General features: G+C 37.8%; 1 protein-coding gene and 1 long non-coding RNA gene across 5 annotated transcripts in view; one reads left to right on the top strand and one right to left on the bottom strand.

Moving 5' to 3' along the window:
- The window catches only part of Ppp2r2b (protein phosphatase 2 regulatory subunit Bbeta), a 437,378-nt gene that overhangs the window by 36,845 nt on the left and 381,342 nt on the right, over positions 1–19,191 (top strand). The gene's annotated exons all lie outside the window — the stretch shown is intronic.
- LOC144377226 (uncharacterized) lies at positions 11,572–15,581 on the bottom strand. The gene is made up of 2 exons (XR_013437985.1): positions 15,086–15,581; positions 11,572–13,175 (listed from the first exon to the last, which is right to left on the bottom strand). It is a non-coding gene; the product is annotated as an uncharacterized LOC144377226 (long non-coding RNA).

Here is a 19,191-nt window from a genome sequence, read left to right as displayed (position 1 = left end):
TAGTTCTCCTAACCCTGATGTGGGGGAGCCTTCCTATCACAGTCTTACACTTGAATATAACATGAATTCGAATTGGAACGCCCTTGTCCAACTGACTACCTCTAACTAAATTTCTATTTCTTTATCTATAAGATGATGGCCACAAACCTTACACTTGTACTGTTGAAAAAATAAAATTCTTAAACATATATAAAGCAGCAGCATGGTGCCTCACACATAGTAGGCACTCAGTTGAGACTAAGTGAATGTGTGCATGAATACAGCGGACCTACACCGCTGTATTAAGTAGCTTGGGTTGCCATAGCAAAATGCCAGAGTCTGGGTGCATAAACAACATTCATTTGCCCACCATTCTGGAGACTAGATATCACAGATTCAGGTGCAGTTGGTTCCTGGCAAAGCCTCTCCTTTCCATCTGTATTTGGCCACCTTCTCCCTGTGGTGTCCTCGCCTGGCATTGCCTCTTTGAGCACACATTCTTGGTGTATTTTCTTAAAAGTGCCATTGGATCAGGGGCCCACCCTGCTATGACCTCATCTCACTTTAATTACCTCCGACAAGGCCCTGAATCCAAACATCCACCCTAGGGGTTAGTGCTTTGACCTGCAAATGTGCAGAGGGACATATTTCAGTCCACTTGACTCTTCACTAGCAAAGCTTTCTTACTCTGCCCCAATTCCCAAGCAAAATATCTATTTTTAGGTTGCCCTTAAGAGAGCAGCCAGGAACAGGGAGTTAGAACATAAATGAAGGACGGTAGACTGGGATCAGAACACAGGTATAATACCATCAGGTCCTACCAACCCAGGCTCTATAGTGTTCTGCAGCCTAGAAATCAAGTAAAGAAGCCATGAGTTCTGGCTGTCCCAGCCAGCGCCCTACCAATGGCTTGCCATTTCACTCAGGAGAATCTAAACTCTGTCCTTGCCCATGAGCCCTAGGTGGTCTGTGCCCTGCTGTCTCCTCCCACTTTCCTCCTCACTCGGGGGATTCCATCTGCACTGGCCTGGCTGCATGCACCGCCCCTTCCCTCTCCAGGGTCTCTGTCTTTGGTCCTTCCCTCTGCATGGAATATTCTTCCCCCAGCTGCATGGTTTTTTCCTTCACTTCTTTTAAGTCTTCACACAAAAATCATTTTTCACATAGGCCTTCCTACCTCTGTGAGTGAAAGAAGAGCACTCCTCGCCATCACTTTCCCTCTTTCACTTTGTAGATTATCTTATGCTTGACACGCTATAGATTTACACTTGTGGATTGTTGGTTCCCCTCACTAGACCGAAGTTCCATGAGAGCAGGCCCCCAGTGCTTTTCTCATTGTATCTGTACCTAGGAGGTGGGTGATAACATCTGTGTCGAACAAATGAAGCAATAACCATGGGGAGTAGCTGCAGCACCCAAGTGGAGTTAGCTGTTTTGGGGCCCCTTCCTCAGCCTAGTGTCATCGAGCATACATAAGAATCAGCAACAGTGCCTGGTTTAAAATGCAGATGTGAGCACTCAACCCTCTCCAAAATTCTGAATCAGTAGATTCAGAGCTCAAGAAACATTTTTAAGCACCATTTAAGAAAGGAACCACAAGTGTAATACTTCACATTGTCCATCCAGGTGTGGTGACACATTTGTGTAAGTCTGTGTGACTCTGGAGGTTGAGGCAGAAGGGTTATGAATTTCAGATTAGCCTCAATTTAGCAAGAAACTTAGTGAGACTCTATCTCAAAATAAAAAAAGGGACTGGCTAGGGATATAGCTCTGGGGTAGAGCACCTCTGGGCTCAACTCCCAGAATGGAAGGAAGGAAGGGAGGGAGGGAGGGAGGGAGGAAGGAAGGAAGGAAGGAAGGAAGGAAGGAAGGAAGGAAGGAAGGAAGGAAGGAAGGATTGTCCTAAGATGACAAAAAAAAAAAAAAAGGAGATGACACCACTAAAAAGGATACTTTCATGGTATCCTCCCACCATCCATATCTACTCCAAGGTGTGGGAAATCTAGACTTAGCATCAGGAAGTGATGGTGCTGGGAATAGGAGGATAAGTTTTGATATTTATATGCACCCTGTCTCTCCATCTCAGAGAGCACAGTGTGGACCTACTAAAGACAGAGCCTTCGAGGCAAACTCAGAAACCAAAGGCAGCCTGAGTTTCCTCCCTCGCCTGTGCACAGAGCAGTTTTCTGAATGGCTGTCCATCCTGTGAATAGAGGAGGGGAGCCCATTGATCCCAGAAATTCTCATCAAACCAAAAGCCAGAACTAGAAGCGACCTCAAAGCCCTGGTCAGGTCCCACCCACCGTCTTGCAGAGAGATTGGGTGAACTGCCCCAAACCACAGAGCTCATTCAACTGCTGGTAATGAAAGCCGAGCTGTGGACACCTCTGTGGTGTTTCTGCCTCTGTACCCATAGAAAGCATTCTGACTATTCCTAACAATCCTGCAAATGCCTCAGTGGAAACGGTATCCTGACCTGAGGAGAAACACTGTGTGGACGGGAAGAACCATGAGGAAAGAGCCTCTGTCCCCTCCAATTGCGGCCATATATCTTGATAAATCCTCAGGAGGGAACCAGCTTCCAGCTACTTTTAAATAGCTGAGTGGGGAATGTGTGATAGCACTATTATTCTACAGTTTTTAAAGGGAAGATCATCTTTCTTTGAAATTGGCCTTATTTACGTACAGAATCAGCTATTGTCTCTTATTAAGCCTTCAAGAACATTCTCTGAAGTGATACCTTCCTCACATTGGGTACCTAACAAGGTGATTCAGTACCAGGGTGGGTACTACTTGTTTCTTTACACTATGCCCCTTAAACTCACTGAGCAGTGGGCCAGTCTGTTTAGAGGGGTTTGGAGCAGTCAGATATCATATGAACCGGTTCTTCCGTTTTTCCTATTCCAGTCTCAAACACGACACTATGCCATTTCATTTTTCCCTGACTAACTGACTCAGGCTCATCCTTCTGCACCTGCTGGGAAGAGTCCCTTCCAAATCCACTTTATTTGCATCATTTCTAGTCTTATGTTTGGAAATTATAGTCTTGGCTCCTATTCAGATAAATTCAAGCAGAAATGACAAATGGAAATGGTCCTATAGGTGAAGCAGTGGCCAAAGCTTTAGTTACAGTTCTCTATTGATTCTCAGAGAGGCTCTGGGAGTCGTACAAAATTGTTTTTTTGATACAACGCTGTCAGGTCAGAGCACAGAACTCAGTGAATTGATTAATGTTGGAAGCTCCCAGCGATACCAGCCTTCAATTAAAGAACCACTTGTCCAGCAAGACCTGATTTTACAACATTAAAAAACAAGTTATCTTCCATTCTAAATAGATTTTAGCATCTTAAAAGTTAGACTCCCAAAGCTTGTAACTTAACAGGGTAAGCAAATGAGATGAGGTATATAAATTATCTGGAACAGTGCCTAGAGCTTAGCAGGGACTCAATAAACATGTGCTCTGTTCTACTCCTCCCACCTCTTTGTCTACAGACAGAATCCAGAGGTGGCCTATTTGTTGTTATGTATTTCCTGAGCACCTCTTATGTGTCTAGCCTGCTTCTAGGCACTGGACTCCTGTTCTCTAAGACCCATGAATTCTGGTAGGAGGAGACAGACAATAAACCAGGGCAAGTATTAGATCCAAATTAAGGCAGGAACTAAAAGAGAACAAGACATAGACATGGAGATTTTGATAAAACTGATCTGATGGCCTTGCATATATCTACCTACAGATCTTAATAAACCTAAAAATTGGCCCTCTGCAAATGGATTTCCTAGTGGGTCTCTTTGGTAGCCCTCCAGAGCAGTCAGAACTCAGTTGTGTGCATACTGGCAAGTTTTTCTCAGGCCTCAGTTGCAGATCTCTCCTTTTTCATCTGATGCATTAATTCTGCACAGAATGGTGGAAAGATGCTGCCTGTTGTGTGATGCTCTGAAGTAGAGGTCCCTAGGGTCTGAGTCAGCAGGCCCTAGGGACACTGTTAATTCATTTGCATTTTTCTGAAGCCTCTGTGATGTACCAGGCAGACGGGAGGCTTGGGAAATTGCAATGGATGAAGCAGCCACGACCCCTGACCTTGTGGTACTTACAGACTGGTGGGGAGAAACACACAACAATAGGAAACACCAAGAACCAGGCGCTGGGAAGAAAATGAAAATAGGATAAATGGGAAAGAGTAACTAACAGATGAAGCCATCTCTGAAAAGGTTCATTTGAGCTGAGGCTTGGCTGATGAAAAAGACCCAGCTATATAAAGAGTTCAGAGACGGACATTCCAGGCAGAGGGCCCCAGGAGCACAAAGGAGGAATAAATTTGATGTATCCAAGGAAGAGAGGTGTGTGGAAAACCAAATTCTTTTGTGGTAGGGTCTGTGGACTTGTTTTTAAAAAAAAAAAAAAATACATATCCCCTCAAAAAAATCCCCTCCAGAAAAAAAGTCTAAATCATTAAACTTTTCAAAAAATCAGTGTATCTTAGTAACTTAACTTGGATTCTGTATCCAGAGATAGCTTATTTAACTCTGTAAGGGAATAATTTGGTTTGAGAGTCAGGCTGCTTGGATTCACTTCTAGATTCTCCACCTACAAAGTGAGTGACTTTCAGCAACTTCCTGAGTCTCTCTGTACTTCATTTGCCATAAAGGGGGAAATCTGGGCCAAGACTATTCCTGTTGCCTGGGAATCTTTTGGGGATAAAATGGGATAATGAACATAGAGTGCTTACCAGCATATAGCAGTGCCCAAAACAAGTTTCATATTGTTAATTGATCCATTCTTTCCTCCAGAAGTTCACATATTTAATTGATTTTATTTTTAAATACATGACAGTGGAATGCATTACAATTCTTATTACATGTATGGAGCACAATTTTTCATGTCTGTCTGTATGCAAAGTATGTTCACACCAATTCATGTCTTCATACACGTACTTTGAATAATGATGTTTATCACATTCCACCATCATTGCTAATGCCCTGCTCCCTCCCTTTCCCTCCCATCCCTCTGCCTTATCTATTTCTCCCATCCTCCCACTCCCTACCCCATTATGGGTCAGTCACCTTATATCAGAGAAAATATTCAGCATTTGATTTTGGGGATTGGCTAACTTCACTTAGCATTATTTTCTCCAACGCCATCCATTTATCTGCAAATGCCATGATTTTATTCTCTTTTATTGCTGAGTAATATTCCATTGTGTATATATGCCACTTTTTTTAATCCATTCATCTACTGAGAGGCATATAGGTTGGTTCCACAGTTTAGCTATTTTGAATTGTGCTGCTATAAACATTGATGTGGCTGTGTTCCTATAGTGTGCTGTTTTTAAGTCCTTTGGGTATAGACCGAGGAGAGGGGATAGCTAGGTCAAATGGTGACTCCATTCCCAGTTTTCCAGGGAATCTCCATACTGCTTTCCAAATTGGCTGCACCAATTTGCAGTCCCACCAGCAATGTATGAGTGTACCTTTTTCCCACATCCTCGCCAACACTTATTGTTGTTTGTCTTCATAATAGCTGCCATTCTGACTGGAGCAAGATGATATCTTAGAGTAGTTTTGATTTGCATTTCTCTAATTTCGAGAGATGATGAACATTTTTTTCATATATTTGTTAACTGATTGTATATTCTCTTCTGAAAAGTGTCTATTTCCCATAAGCTTTACAATTTGGGTGCTATAGAAATCCTTGAAAAGTTTTCAATGCAATTTAGTAGCTCTGAGCCTCCTAAAATCTCCACCAAATTGGTTCTGGACCCTGGTACCATGCTTTCCCCAGGGAGATGATCAGGCCCACCCTATGTACATTTCCTTTCTCCTTTCCCGTTCGTTCTTAGCATGCGTCACCACGAGTCATTTTAGACATTTATGTGGTTTGTGGCTTAACCTATAAGAATGTGAACTCTGAGAATAAGGGTTTGATTGCCTTGTTCAGTAAAATATCCCCAATTCTAACAGTGTGCAAATCATAGAGATCGATAGATAGTTTCTGACTGAGTTATGTCTCTACAGACGCCTAAAAATATAACAGGGAGTGGGTTTGCTAATAAATCAAAGAACCCTGGATCTAAAAATATCCCATAGAACAATTTGAGTTGCAAGCTTTTTAATGGCCCAGGAGAGCCGTGATTCTCTGGCAGGATCTAATCCCATAAAGACAAAATATCATATTCATTTGTTACTTACACATTCACTCAACAAATATTTATTAGATCCTTATGTCATGCCAGGCAGCACATTAGATGTTGGTGTACAATGGTGAATGTACCAAGTTCCTGCCCTCAGGAGAGAAGAGTCTTAACATTAATCACTCTAATTCTGAAAAACATCTTACTGGTCTCAGAAATGTCATCCTTTCCTAGGAAACTAAAGACTGGATAATAAGGAATAAAATAAAATTTGGCAATCTGCCATGTGTAGGAAGGCAGGAAATGCTGCTCCTGGCCTGACTACCCACTCCTCACCCCACTCCTAAGGTATAAATAACTTCAAGTACAGTCCTACAAATTGGCATGCATGCACCTTTCCCCGTTGAATACAGTTCATCCCTTACCCAACACACACACACACACACACACACACACACACACACACACACACACACATACACACTCCGATGTAAAACTCTCATTCAGCACCCAAAACCTATCCTGATAAATTGGAGATAAAATCCCAAGCAGCGCAAGGAGTGCAAGGTAGATAGGAATAAGAATTTGCCGTCTTGATACCTCTTTGCAGCATGCAGTAGTACACCCTGGGTTTGCAAGCTGCTTGTTTGCAAGACAACCTAGACTGTTGTAAAGGAAACTTTTTTAAAAGAAGCAAAGACAGCTGCTACACAAGGAAGAACTGGAATAAATAAATACATATGTGTATATACACACATTTACATATACATGCACAAATATGTGTGTTTGTTTACATATATATATCCCAGATTCAAGGATAATTTTCTGCCCTACTTACTTCTTTGTTTAACTATTCATTCATTTCTGGGAGCTCAGTTTCCCTCAGATCATAGTGTCAGGAATCACTCTGTCTCAAGTCCTAATGTTTAGTATCAGGCACTTTCAGAGCAATGATCCTGCAGCCTCTGCTACTGTGATTTTCCCTAGACATACAAATATATTTTTTCACAGAGAAACCATGTGAAAAAAAAAAAGGTTTGAAGAGCTGTATACTGATGAGGTTAGGTTCCCAGGTTAGACTGTATGGGTTCCCCTGGTTCTTCCACAGGCTAACTGGGCAAAATTATTTAACATTTAGAGTTGAAGTGGTATTAAAAGAGCTAACTTATAGAGTGGTTAAAAAATTACCAACACATTTCAATTGTGAAATATTTTCTGAGTTTTTTAAAACACTTAGCCTCCATTGCGTCTACACATTTCATCAATCTGTACACAAACTAAGCCATCACTAAATTGATACTGATTCCAATGGTAGAGCCAGGTAATTCCACTCCTAATGTTATGATGCATTTAATGAATTTTAAAGACAGGGCTAATCTTCCAAATACATAAATGTAACCATATTTATACCCTAAAATATTAATATATAAAACTAAAAATCTAAGTAGATCCATTTTGAATAGAAGCAAAAAAATATTAAAGTACTTTGTGAAGTAATTCAGCTTGATTATATCTTCATGCTACCAAATAACCAAGTAAAAAATTAAATTTGAATCAATTATCTAGATATCTAAGCCATCCTTTGTCCTTTAGTTTGTTAGACATTTGAAATTGCATATAGAAAGTCTCTTGTTCTGCGAGTTATTTTATTTTTCTAAGATTTTTCTTAAATATTTTTCTCTCCTATTTCAAATTATGAACTTCTTCGAAGTATGTAAATAACTTTCAACTTTGTGTATCATTTTATTTCTTGGATAATATAATAAATTGGTGAGGCTAAGTCTGAAGGTTAACTGATCAAGCAAAATAAGCCCTTTCTGATTTTCTTGAATGCATAGCCTTGACAGTCTACTACTTAGGGAGCTGTTCAAACAGAAGAGGAAGAAATTCACAGAGAATGGCCTGACTTTGGTTCATCCTTCCTTCTGGGAATGGTGTTAAAATAAACTGAGTTCAGAGTTTGGTGCCAAAATTTTATTTGTTCATCATGCTATGGAGTTGGTGCTCAGTCCCCCACCCCACCCCCATCTCTGTTACCAGCACAGATTAACAAAAGTTTTGTTTAAAAAAATTAGGCATCCAAAGTCTTTATTATTATATCTGGTTCCTTGATTTCTGAAGTTCACTTGAGATAATAAAATGAAATTCTAGTTACCTTTGTGGTACTGAGAAACAAATAGAAATATTCCAAGCTCAGCTACTTCAATTATAAAGTATGGATTATAATAGGATCTAATTCAGAGGATTGATGGATAAATTTATTAGGCAATCCATCACATTGTCTGGATCCAATAAGAGATCCATCAATGCTAAATTGTTTTTGTTATGAGACATTCATAATAGTTTGGTAAGAAATGGAAGAATACAGACAAGAGTAACTATTATGGATCTTAAACTTTACCTACTCTATTTTCCTTTTAAATTAAGGGGAGGGGAAAAAAAAAGGACTCATTCCAAAGAAATGACATTTAGAACAATGTTGTGAGAGATTCAGAGTGTTTCCTTTCACTTACATATCTTACAAATTGTAATGAGGATCTACTATATGTCATCTATTGTTTTAAATATGAGGAAAATGATAGTGAATAAAGAAGACAATAAATTTTTTTCAGCAAATATGAAAACTTTCATTATCTGCAAAAATTTTGAAGAACATATCACAGGGTCACATGATAAGGAAAGACTCAGTGGCTGATGACAGGGTGTCAGGGCAGCTGGAGTCTTACTTACAAGATACAATGTCATCAGTCTTGCAAAAATGAGAGAAGGAATCTTCTAGACAGAGAATAGAAAGCAAGGGAAATTAAGCAGCAAAAAAATTACCATTGCCATGTTAATATAAGTAAGATAAAAATAAAGCAGGGCAGTGTGGTTAGGCTTAGTGAGAGGCACAGGGATGAAGCCACAGTCAGTCATAAAGGAAGGTAGGGGCCAGACCATGTATGGCCTTAAAGGTGGGATGTGGAGCTTGATTTCATTCTAAGTAATAGGAAACCTTAGGAGGACTAAGGACATAATGGGTTTTTATTTTAAAATAGTTGGTTGCTTTGTGGAAAATGAATTTTAGGGGAACAGAGGCAGGATATCTTGAGAAGGCTCATAGTTGATTGGCAGGAGAGGGATAGAAGCTTGGATTTGAATGGCAGCAGAGGTGATGGAAAGAAAAGAATGGATTTGGAATCAATGGGAGATAAGGTTGATCAGACTGCTGACAAATTAGAAAAGTTTAAGTAGGAGCTCAATGAGAGGGATATAAATGACTTCCCTACAATGAAGGGTTGACTTGCCATGTAGGCTTATAGATAGGAAGAACGAAGATGAAACTTTACCTCCCAATCTATCCACAACCTTCCCAACCACATTCTAGTCAGAAGTTGTCTGATTAAATGAGGTCTAGCCCTATTGTGTTTTTAGATTCCAGTACAAATATCTTCTCACATTCAGCACATATTTGCTCAGTATCTGTTAGTATGTTCTGGACCAAGTTATAGATGCATTTCTGTTCCAATGGAGGAAATGGACTATACAAAGTAAATGTCACAAAATATCAGACACTTACTAATAAATAAGTGAGGGACAGAATGACACGTTAATAACTGTTGGGTTGTTACAGTAGAATAGGTGTTCCCAGGGCCTCTACACAGGGGAATCAAAGCTCTGTTTGGGCAAGATTAACTTTGAGTTGTCTAACATCCATCCATGAGGTGACATCGAATAGGCCATTAAACAACAGAGTCTGAAGTCTTGTTTTTGTAGAATTAGAGGTACGAGTGGGCCTGAATGATCAATAGAGAAAAGGTAGAACTTGCAAAGGAGGCCCAGAATTAATCCCGAGAGTCCTCCAATATTTATTTATAGGTTGGACTAATGAAGAACCACCAAAGCAGACTGCAGCAGCAAGAGTAAAAACAGAACAGTGGTGTTTCTGAGTAGATGAATTAAACCTACTGCCACATCTTTCTCCTCTATAGACCTCCATTCTCAGGCTCCAAGACCCCAGTGGAAATCTGAAAGTGCAGATAATACCAAACCCTGTATGTACTATGTTTGCTTCCTATACATACATATCGATGATAAAGCTTAATTTATAAAATAGACAAAGTAAGAGACTAATAATGAAAAGTAATAATAAAGTAGAACTATTATAACCATACTATTATATAACCATATAACTATAATAAGAGTTGTTTAAGATAGAAATGGTTTATTTATATATAAACTATTTATTTCTGGAATTTTCCATTTAATATTTTTGAACCATGATTGACTGGGTAAGTGAAACCACAGAATGTGAAGCCATGTATGAGGCATCTGTCTGATGAGAGCTTGGGTTAGGCCCACGGTTGGGACTCTCCCTCTTACTGCTGATGGGGGCAGTAGCCTCTTGATCAGAATTCACCCAGGCCAAGTCATCCCGAAGAGTGACTGCTTTGCTGTTGGAGGAAGGACAAGGCCCTGCATTGTGGGGCACTGATATCAGTTATGATCTTCCCACTATTAGCCAGCAGGCAGCTGAATCAGTGATGCCCTCCGAGGCTGGCAGAGAAGTATCTGATATGCAAACAATATCTAATTACTCCAAGTCGGCAACATAATGACTCTTTTCTGGGGGAACACAAACAACAAGAGAAGGCTTCTAGGGACAGTGCCGCTCTGTAGAATCTAGCCAAATCACATTTCTTGAGTCAACAGGCACAGGTGCTACAAGACTAACATCAAATAGGAAAGATGGGTAGGGATAGGTAGAAGCAAAGATAAATTTTGAGAACATGACATAGAAACAGATGAAAACTGTTAGATTAAGCAATAAACATATCCAGTAATTCAAAAAGAATTCAATCAATTAAGAGCTGCTGTACTATAGAAATAGAGATTACTGACAGGGAAGTCCATTCAATAAACATTCAGATTGAATCAATGAGTAAAAAGCATGGGAAATGTGAAAAAGAGCCTAAAAGGTACATGGGACATAGTCAAAAAATTAACATAGTTGGAAGTCCAAGAAGTATAAGAGAAACGCAATGAGCAATACCAATATTTGAAGAGATACAGGCTGAGATTTTTTTTCTAAAATTGATGAACGCCATTAAGTTGCAGATTCAAGAAATGCTATTAACCCGGTTCAAGATAAAATTTTAAGGGGGTTGGATTCGGTGGAAGAGCACTTGCCTAAGAAGTGTGAAGCCCGGGGCTAACCCCAGTACCAAATAAATAAATAAATAATTTAAAAATACAATATGCAGGCACATCATGGTAGAACTTCTACAAACCAAATCAAAGAAAAGGCTTGAAAAGAAAGACAAACACTACTGTTTTGGATTTGGAATGAATTTTATTTTTTTATTGACGTTATGCCCAGAAGACATTTCAGCTTTAAAGTGCTAAAACTAGCTTCCAGTCTGTAATTCTACAGTAAAATGTTCCCTTAACATAAAAGGCAAAATAAAGACATCTTCAAATGAACAAAATTTGAGATGATTTATTATAAACAGACATTAATTTAAACTGATAGAAATGAAAGTATTGAGTATTAGCAGAAAAAATAAAAATAATAATACTATAAAAAGTTTGAAATAACACAGAATATAGAAATAAGGATTTAAGGAAGTTAAAGTGATTCAGTTCTTAACTTTTGGGGAAAGTATTATGACATTTAATGTAAATTAAACTAATCGGATTAGTAAATGTATGCTGATATTTCTAATGTAACTATTATTCTAAAGGATAAAATAATGTATAAGTAACAAACTATAGAAAGGAAATTTTAGGTTAAATATTCATTGCTAAACCAATAGCAGGCAAAAAAAAAGAAAATGAGAAATATAGAAAAAATACAAAAATAAAATGCAAATTATCATAGAAGATTAGTAACATTAATTGTAAATGGGCTTAAAATCCCAAAAAGAAGACTCTAAGACTGAGCATGAACTGGGTTATAAATATGCATAACAGAATATCTCAACAAGCTCACAGTAAAGGTAAAAAATTTAACTTACGTCTTCACAGAAAATATGAAAACAGTTACAGACAAACTGTTATAGGCAATTTTTCAAGGTTTTTAAATTCCTAATCAACAAATTGAATGAATTTCTGTCTATACCTAATAAGAACAAACATTTAGGAATGAGTTTGGTTTTGGATTATACCATTAGTAACAGCAACAAAAGCATCCAATAGTTAGGAATAAACCTGAATAAAGATGCTCAGAGTATCAACACCAAAAACTGACAAAACTTTATAGAAAGTAAAGAAGACTTAAATAGTTGAAGGGATATGCTGTGTTCACAGATTGGAAGACTCAATATTGTAAAATTGATGTTTTCCCCCCAAGTTTATCCACAGAGAAATACAGTCCTAATTAAAATTTCCAGAACTGTTTTATGGAAAAAGAAAAACGGATCCTAAATCTATGTGTAAATGTAAAGGGCAAAAATAGAGCCATCATTTAGAGTAGAGAACACTTTTGTTAGTTTTACAGAACTGATACAATGATACTAGAGACTAGGTGGCTTAAACAACAGAAATTCATTTTCTCAGAGATATGGAGGTTGAAGTTCAAGATGGGTGGGTTTCTGATGAGGCCCCTTTCAGTAGCTTGCAGACATCTGTGGCTTTTCCTCTGCATCCTTGAAGTCTTTTCCTCTTCTCAGAAGGATACCAGTCCTATTAGACTAGGATCTCACTGCTACTACATTTTTTAAATTTTAATTACCTCCTTTAAGGCCTTATCTCCAAATAGAGTTACATGGGAAGTTTGGGCTTTAGCATGCAAAATTATAATTGGACACCATTTAGTCCGTAATACCACTTATTAAGATTTCCTATAAGCCTTCAGTAGTTAAGACATTGTGTATCAGATATAAGATAAACAGATCAGTGAAATAGAGTCCAGAATCAAGCACACATTTATAAAACTGTACAGTTTGTGAAAGATGACACTGCAGAGTAGTGGAGAAAAGGTAGTATTTCCAACAAATGATGTTGGGAAAAGTTGAAATTTATTTTGAGAAAAAAATAATTTTGGTCCCCACCATACATCCATATAAAGCAATTCCAGGTGAACTGTGGCTATAAATGTATAAACAAAACAATAAAATTTCTAGAAGATAATGTAAGAAATACCATTAACATTCTTGGGTAGGTAAAAACTTTTCAAACCAGACATACAAAGTGATAATAACCATGAAAGAAAATATGACAAACTGGACAATAAAGTCAAATTTTTCTATTCATCAAAAAAGATTAAGAGGCTGGAAAGACAAGCAGTAGGGTAGGGAAAGATGTTAACCAGGCAGATAACTAACAAAAGACTTAAAACTGTATTACAAAACCTACAAGTAAGGAATAACTCTGACAACCATATAGAAAAATAAGTGAAAGAATTGCAAGCACTTCAAAAAAGAGGAGGTGTAATGGCCAATATGTACATGAACATGTTCTTAATTTTTTTAGTTATCAGGGACACATTAAAGCTACAAGGGAATACCACTACCTACCAAACAAATGCCTAGAATTAAAAGGACTGGAGAAAGTGTACATTATTATAGTCACTTTGGAAAACTCCTTGACAAACCTGGTAAAATTACAAATACAGTATACCCAGCTATTTTACTAGTAAGTATGTGCCTGAAAAAATGCAAACATATTCCCTACAAGACATGTGTAAGGATGTTCATAACAGTCCTGTTCATAATAGACCCAAATGAAAACAATGCAATGCTATCAAAAATAGGATGACCAAGTAAATTGTGGGATATGTAAACAAAGAAATACAGCAATGAAAATATACACTTTCATCCATTTCAAAAACAAAATAGCAGAAGTCAGGATAGGGGTTGCTATTGTATTTAAAAAGTCCACAGGGGTTTCCAGATCAGAGTATGAATCCTATTTTTTTCTCTTCTTTTTAAAAATTGGTTCTTTTTAATTACACATGACAGTAGAATCCATTTTGACCTAATTATAAAAGCATAAAATATCTTTTTCTAATTCAGTTCCCAATACCTCTCCTTCCCCTTCCACCTCCTCAACATCTCCTTCTCCTTTCTCTCTACTGATCTTTCTGCCGTTGACCCAGTTATATATTTTTAATTGATTTCTTTCTTGTGGATGTACACGATGGTGAGATTCACTGTGGCTGATCTAAGTTGTGATTACATGGATGGGAAGAAAAATCACCAACCTCTCTGTATATATGTGACTGTTCAGTTAAAGAGGCACAGTGCAATAGTCGGGAGTGACCCTGCTATTAGTCCCGGGCCTGTGTGATCAGGCAGGGAGAAGAGGAACCTAGAAAAGAGGAAGTCCTATTGAGTCCTCTGCTTTGAGAGAGGCCAGCATCTTCTGTTAGGGACCAAAGCCACCTGAATACCTAGGAGGGAAGATCACAGGAGTATAAATCCCTCCCTCTTTCCCTCTATCTCATATTGGAAATCCTTATTGGTTACACCCAACTAGCAATCAGAAAGTGGGGAAACTGTTGATAAAAGGCAACTTCAAACATCTTCTCTTATGGGTCATAGATTTGGTGCCACATCTAAGAAATCATTCTCTGATCTCAGTCTCTTTAAATTCGCTGAGCCTTACCTTGCATAGCAATAAATGACCTCTCTTGGTGACTATTCTATGTACATTTTTTTTAATTGTAATTTTTTAGATGCTGTGTTTTTCAATGTCATCTAAGTGGAAACTGGGCCCTAATCTCTTTTACTGTTTCTACACAATTGTGGATTTTCATTTTACTTGTTCTATCAGTTACTGAGAGAATGTTGAAATTTCTAACCACAATGGTGGATTTATCATTTCTCCTTAGTCTCTTATTCTTTTTGATTCACGTGTTTTAAAACTGTATTATAGGGCCCATACACATTTCATACATTTATGTCTTTCTGATGGACTGGCCTTTGATCAGTGTATTAATTGGGATTCTCCAGACAAACAGAACCAATACAGAGATATTTAAGAGGGAATTCGCTTACTCAATTATGAAGACTGAGAAGTCCCATAAGATGCTTTCTGCAATCTGGAAAACCAGGAAAACTGTGGCTGTCATTAGGTCTGAGTGAAAAGGCCTGGTGGAAGTCTCAGTCTGAAGTCAAAAGCCTGCTCAGTAGGCCCACTGGTGTAAGTCCTGGAGACAGAAAGCCTGCAAACGTGGAGCTCTGGGGTCTGAGGGCAGGAGATGAGTGTCCCAACTTCAGAAGACAGCGTGAATTTGCCCTTTCTCCATTTCTTTTGCTCTCAGTCCTCAATGATTGAAGATGCCAATCCACTTAGGTGAGCGCTGATCTTCATTCACCCTATTGAATGGATCGCTAATCTCTTTCAAATTAGCCTCACAGACACACCCCGAAATAATAATTTTACCTGCTATCTGAGCATATCTTAACCAAGTCAAGCTGACGCATAAAAGTTAGCATCCAAGTCAGAATGAAATGCCCTTTCTGGTCCAGGTAAGACAGCTTGTCCTGCAGTCTGCTTGATGTAATACTGCTTAAGCCTACTAATACCTCTTAAGCCTCCTGTCACAGGATGGATATTTTTCTCTTTCTGCTTTGACCTCTGCTTTTATATTTAAAGAATTTTTAGACAGCACTTAGTTTGGGCTTACATTTTATATCCAATCTGCCAATTTACGCTTTTTAATTGGTATGCTCATTCCATTTTTAAATTTACCATCTTGCTATTTTTTTTCTATTTGTCCATCTGTTCTTTGTTCCTCATTTCCACTTTTTCCTCACTTCATTTGTATTAATTGACTATTTTTAGCACATTATCTCCTCTATTGGTTTATTGGACATTTTTCTGGGGTTTTTTTCTCAGTAATTTCTCTAAGATTTATATCATATGCCTTTAACATATCAACATCTTACTATTATCCACTTATATAGAATATAGAATACAAGTGGATAATATTATGACAGTATTCCTTTTCCCTTTCTGACTTTTGTTTTATTAGTTTTGCATATAATAAATGTATATGATGTAACACAAATTCATTATTGTGATTTTTTATTTAGTCAACTTTTTAATTAGAAAATAGAAAAATATTTAAGTGTCCTCACATGTTTATCATTACTGTTATGGTTTGGATGTGTGGTGTCCCCCAAAAGTCCACAGAGACAATGCAAGAAGGTTCAAATGAGAAATGATTGAATTATAAGTCTTAACCCAATCAGTGAGTTACTACCCTGACAGGGATTAGCTGAGTGGTAACTGAAGTGGTCAGGTGTGGCTGGATGAGGTGGGAATTGAGGCATAGCTTTGGAATATATGTTTGTATTTGGCAAGTGGAGTCTCTCTCTCTCTGTACTTACTAATTGTGATGTGAGCTGCTTCCCTCTGCCATTCTCTTCCACCATGATGTCCTGCCTCACCCCAAGCCCTGAGGAATGAAGCCTGCTGTCTATGGATTAAGACCTCTGAAACTGTGAGCGCCTAAATAAACCTTTCTTCCTCTAGAGTTGCTCTGGTTGAGTCCTTTAGTCACAGCAGCAAAATAGCAGAAAATACAATTATTCATTCATTCTTTTAAGTGAATCTAAATTTACATCTAAAATTATATGCGTGGCAATTAATTCACTCACTTTGTTTTCTTCTTCTTTGAAAAGTTCTCTATTTTGCCTCCATTTTTGAAGGATACAAGCGTATTTTCATTAGTTTTAGTACTTTAGATTGGGGGGGGCGGGTGCAGGGAGTGAGAGGTCAGTTGTAATTCTTTGTATGTTCCCAGTATAAAATGTACTTTGGGGGGGTGTTTTTAAGATTTTTATCTACATAATTGTTTTACAAAAAATTTTATTTATTTATTTTTATTTTTATTGGTTCTATTTAGTTGTACAATTGGATTCAATTTTGAAATAATATAGAAGCATGGAATATAATTTGCTCTAATTTAGTCCCTAATTCTTCCCTTTTTTCCTCCCTACTCCCTTCCCCTGTTTCTTTCCCTTTACTCTAGTGATTTTTCTGCTATCTACTTAGAGTGTTTTTTAAATTATTGTCTTCTGGATATACATAATAGTGAGATTCACTGTGTTATATATGTACACAGGGAAGCTGGGTCAGACTCATTCCACTGTTCTTCCCTTACCTGATCCCTCCTCCTTCCCTGTCAATCCTCTTCATCTACTCCACCAATTTTCATGTTTTATTATGATGTGCCTTATCAATGTTTTCTTTACATTTACTCAAACTAGATTTTAAGTTTCTTTATACTATTGGTTTATGTTGTTTCGTTAAATTTGGAAATTTTTAGGTATTATTTCTATAAATACTTTTTATGCCCACCCTTTACTCTCCTAGAACTCCAATTGTATTATGTTCAATGGCTTGATATTTTCCCAGAGATCACTAAAGACCTGTCTTTTTACCTTGTAGCAATTTTCCTGTATTTAAGTTTGGATAGTTTCATCTGCCTGTCCTTAGTTTCATTGTTTTATTGATTTGTTTTGTTAAGTTGTGTCAAAGCCCATCCAGTGAATTTTTCATTTTAATTGTTGTGGTTTTCAGCTTTATAAGTTCTTTTAAATACTTCTTCATACATTCTATTTCTCTTTTAATTATATTCATTTCATTTTTAAGTCCTTGAACATATTTTTAATAGATTTTTGTAAACCCTTCACTGGTAATACCATCATCTTTATAATTCTAATAGCTGTTTCTATTGACTGACTTTTCTCTTGGTTATATTGATATTTCTCTTTACACAAATACTAATTTTTATTTTATGCTGAAGATTGATGTTATATTGTTGAAAGTCTAGATTCATTGTCTTCCTTTAAAAACTATTGGCCTTCATTATTCTGGGATAAGCAAACTTGGTCATTAATCAACTTATTTCTTTAAGACCTCTTCTCAAGCTTTGCTTGGGTAAGTCTTGAGCAGTCATTGCTGTGTGGCTACTGTAGCCCTGCTGCCAAGGCATGACCTTTCTGGCATCTCTAGTGAATGTCTTAGATTTTTTTTAAAAAAAATCCCATTGTGGGGTATTTCTTAAAGTTGTTCAACTTATGCCTTCCCAGTTTTCAGACTCACAGGCAACCCTTCTTTGCCAGGCTTGTGGAGTCTTACGTTGTGCATGTATTCAGACAAAGACTGATAAGGATTTCCTTTGTAGATTTCTCAGACTCTTTATCTGCTTTCTGCCTCTAGTATCTGCCTCCAAGTTTCAGCTCTCTGAGATTTCCTGAAATCCTCTCCATCTCCTCAGCTAAGCAAGACATCTTGTGTTCCTTGGGTGCTCCTTTGCTATCCCAAGTTGCCCCCAAACTGAAAAAAACTATTATAAATGATTATAGGGCTTTAGCTGTCTGTTTCCCTTCTTTCAGGGATCACAATTCTATATTGTTTATTATTTGATATCTAAAAATAGAGATTTCTTTCCTACATTTTTTCCAGTTTTCTAGTTGTTTACAATAGAAGGGCTAGTCTGGTACCAGTCACTCCACCATGGTGAAAAACAGCAACTAGAAATGTATTGTTTCAACTCCACCTTTGTTAATAAACACTGCCACTTCTGTGTCATAAGGGAGCTCATGAGTTTTTCAGTGACTGTAAGAATTAATGATAGTATATCACATGGGATACTACAATACCCTGGAAACTTTAATTGCACTGTTTTCCTGAAATGTCTTCCAAAGTCTCCGTATTAATGAAAATTGGCTTGGCTTAATTTGGGAAACTATTTATTTTTTTCAGTTCTGTGTACAAATGCCTGAACTTGAGTGATAGAACTAATATTGACACAGTTCATCAGTATTATGCTCAGGAGTTAAAATCAGTGTATTAATACCAGATTTCTCTGGCAATAGAATATATACTAGACCTGAGGGGAACAGTAATAAAGGCCACAAAGCAAAACAAAAGCAGGTCAGGAGGCTTTTGAAGAACTGCAAACTAGAGAAATGCAATGCCTAAATCAGATAAACAGGGCACTAGGAGAGGGGATGGAGTCAAGAACAGTGGGCAGCAACACCAGCAGGACTGGGTGGCTGGTGAATGAATCGCCCTGGAGGAGGGAAGAACTTGGATTTCTACTGGGATGAATGAGCAGACAGCCAGAGGACTGTGTTGAGGAGGAGGA

Source organism: Ictidomys tridecemlineatus, chromosome 1 (assembly GCF_052094955.1).
Source record: "Ictidomys tridecemlineatus isolate mIctTri1 chromosome 1, mIctTri1.hap1, whole genome shotgun sequence".
Taxonomy (NCBI): Eukaryota; Metazoa; Chordata; class Mammalia; order Rodentia; family Sciuridae; genus Ictidomys; species Ictidomys tridecemlineatus.
The sequence above is the reverse complement of the archived record's forward strand: the minus strand, read 5'-3'. Positions and strand labels throughout refer to the sequence as shown.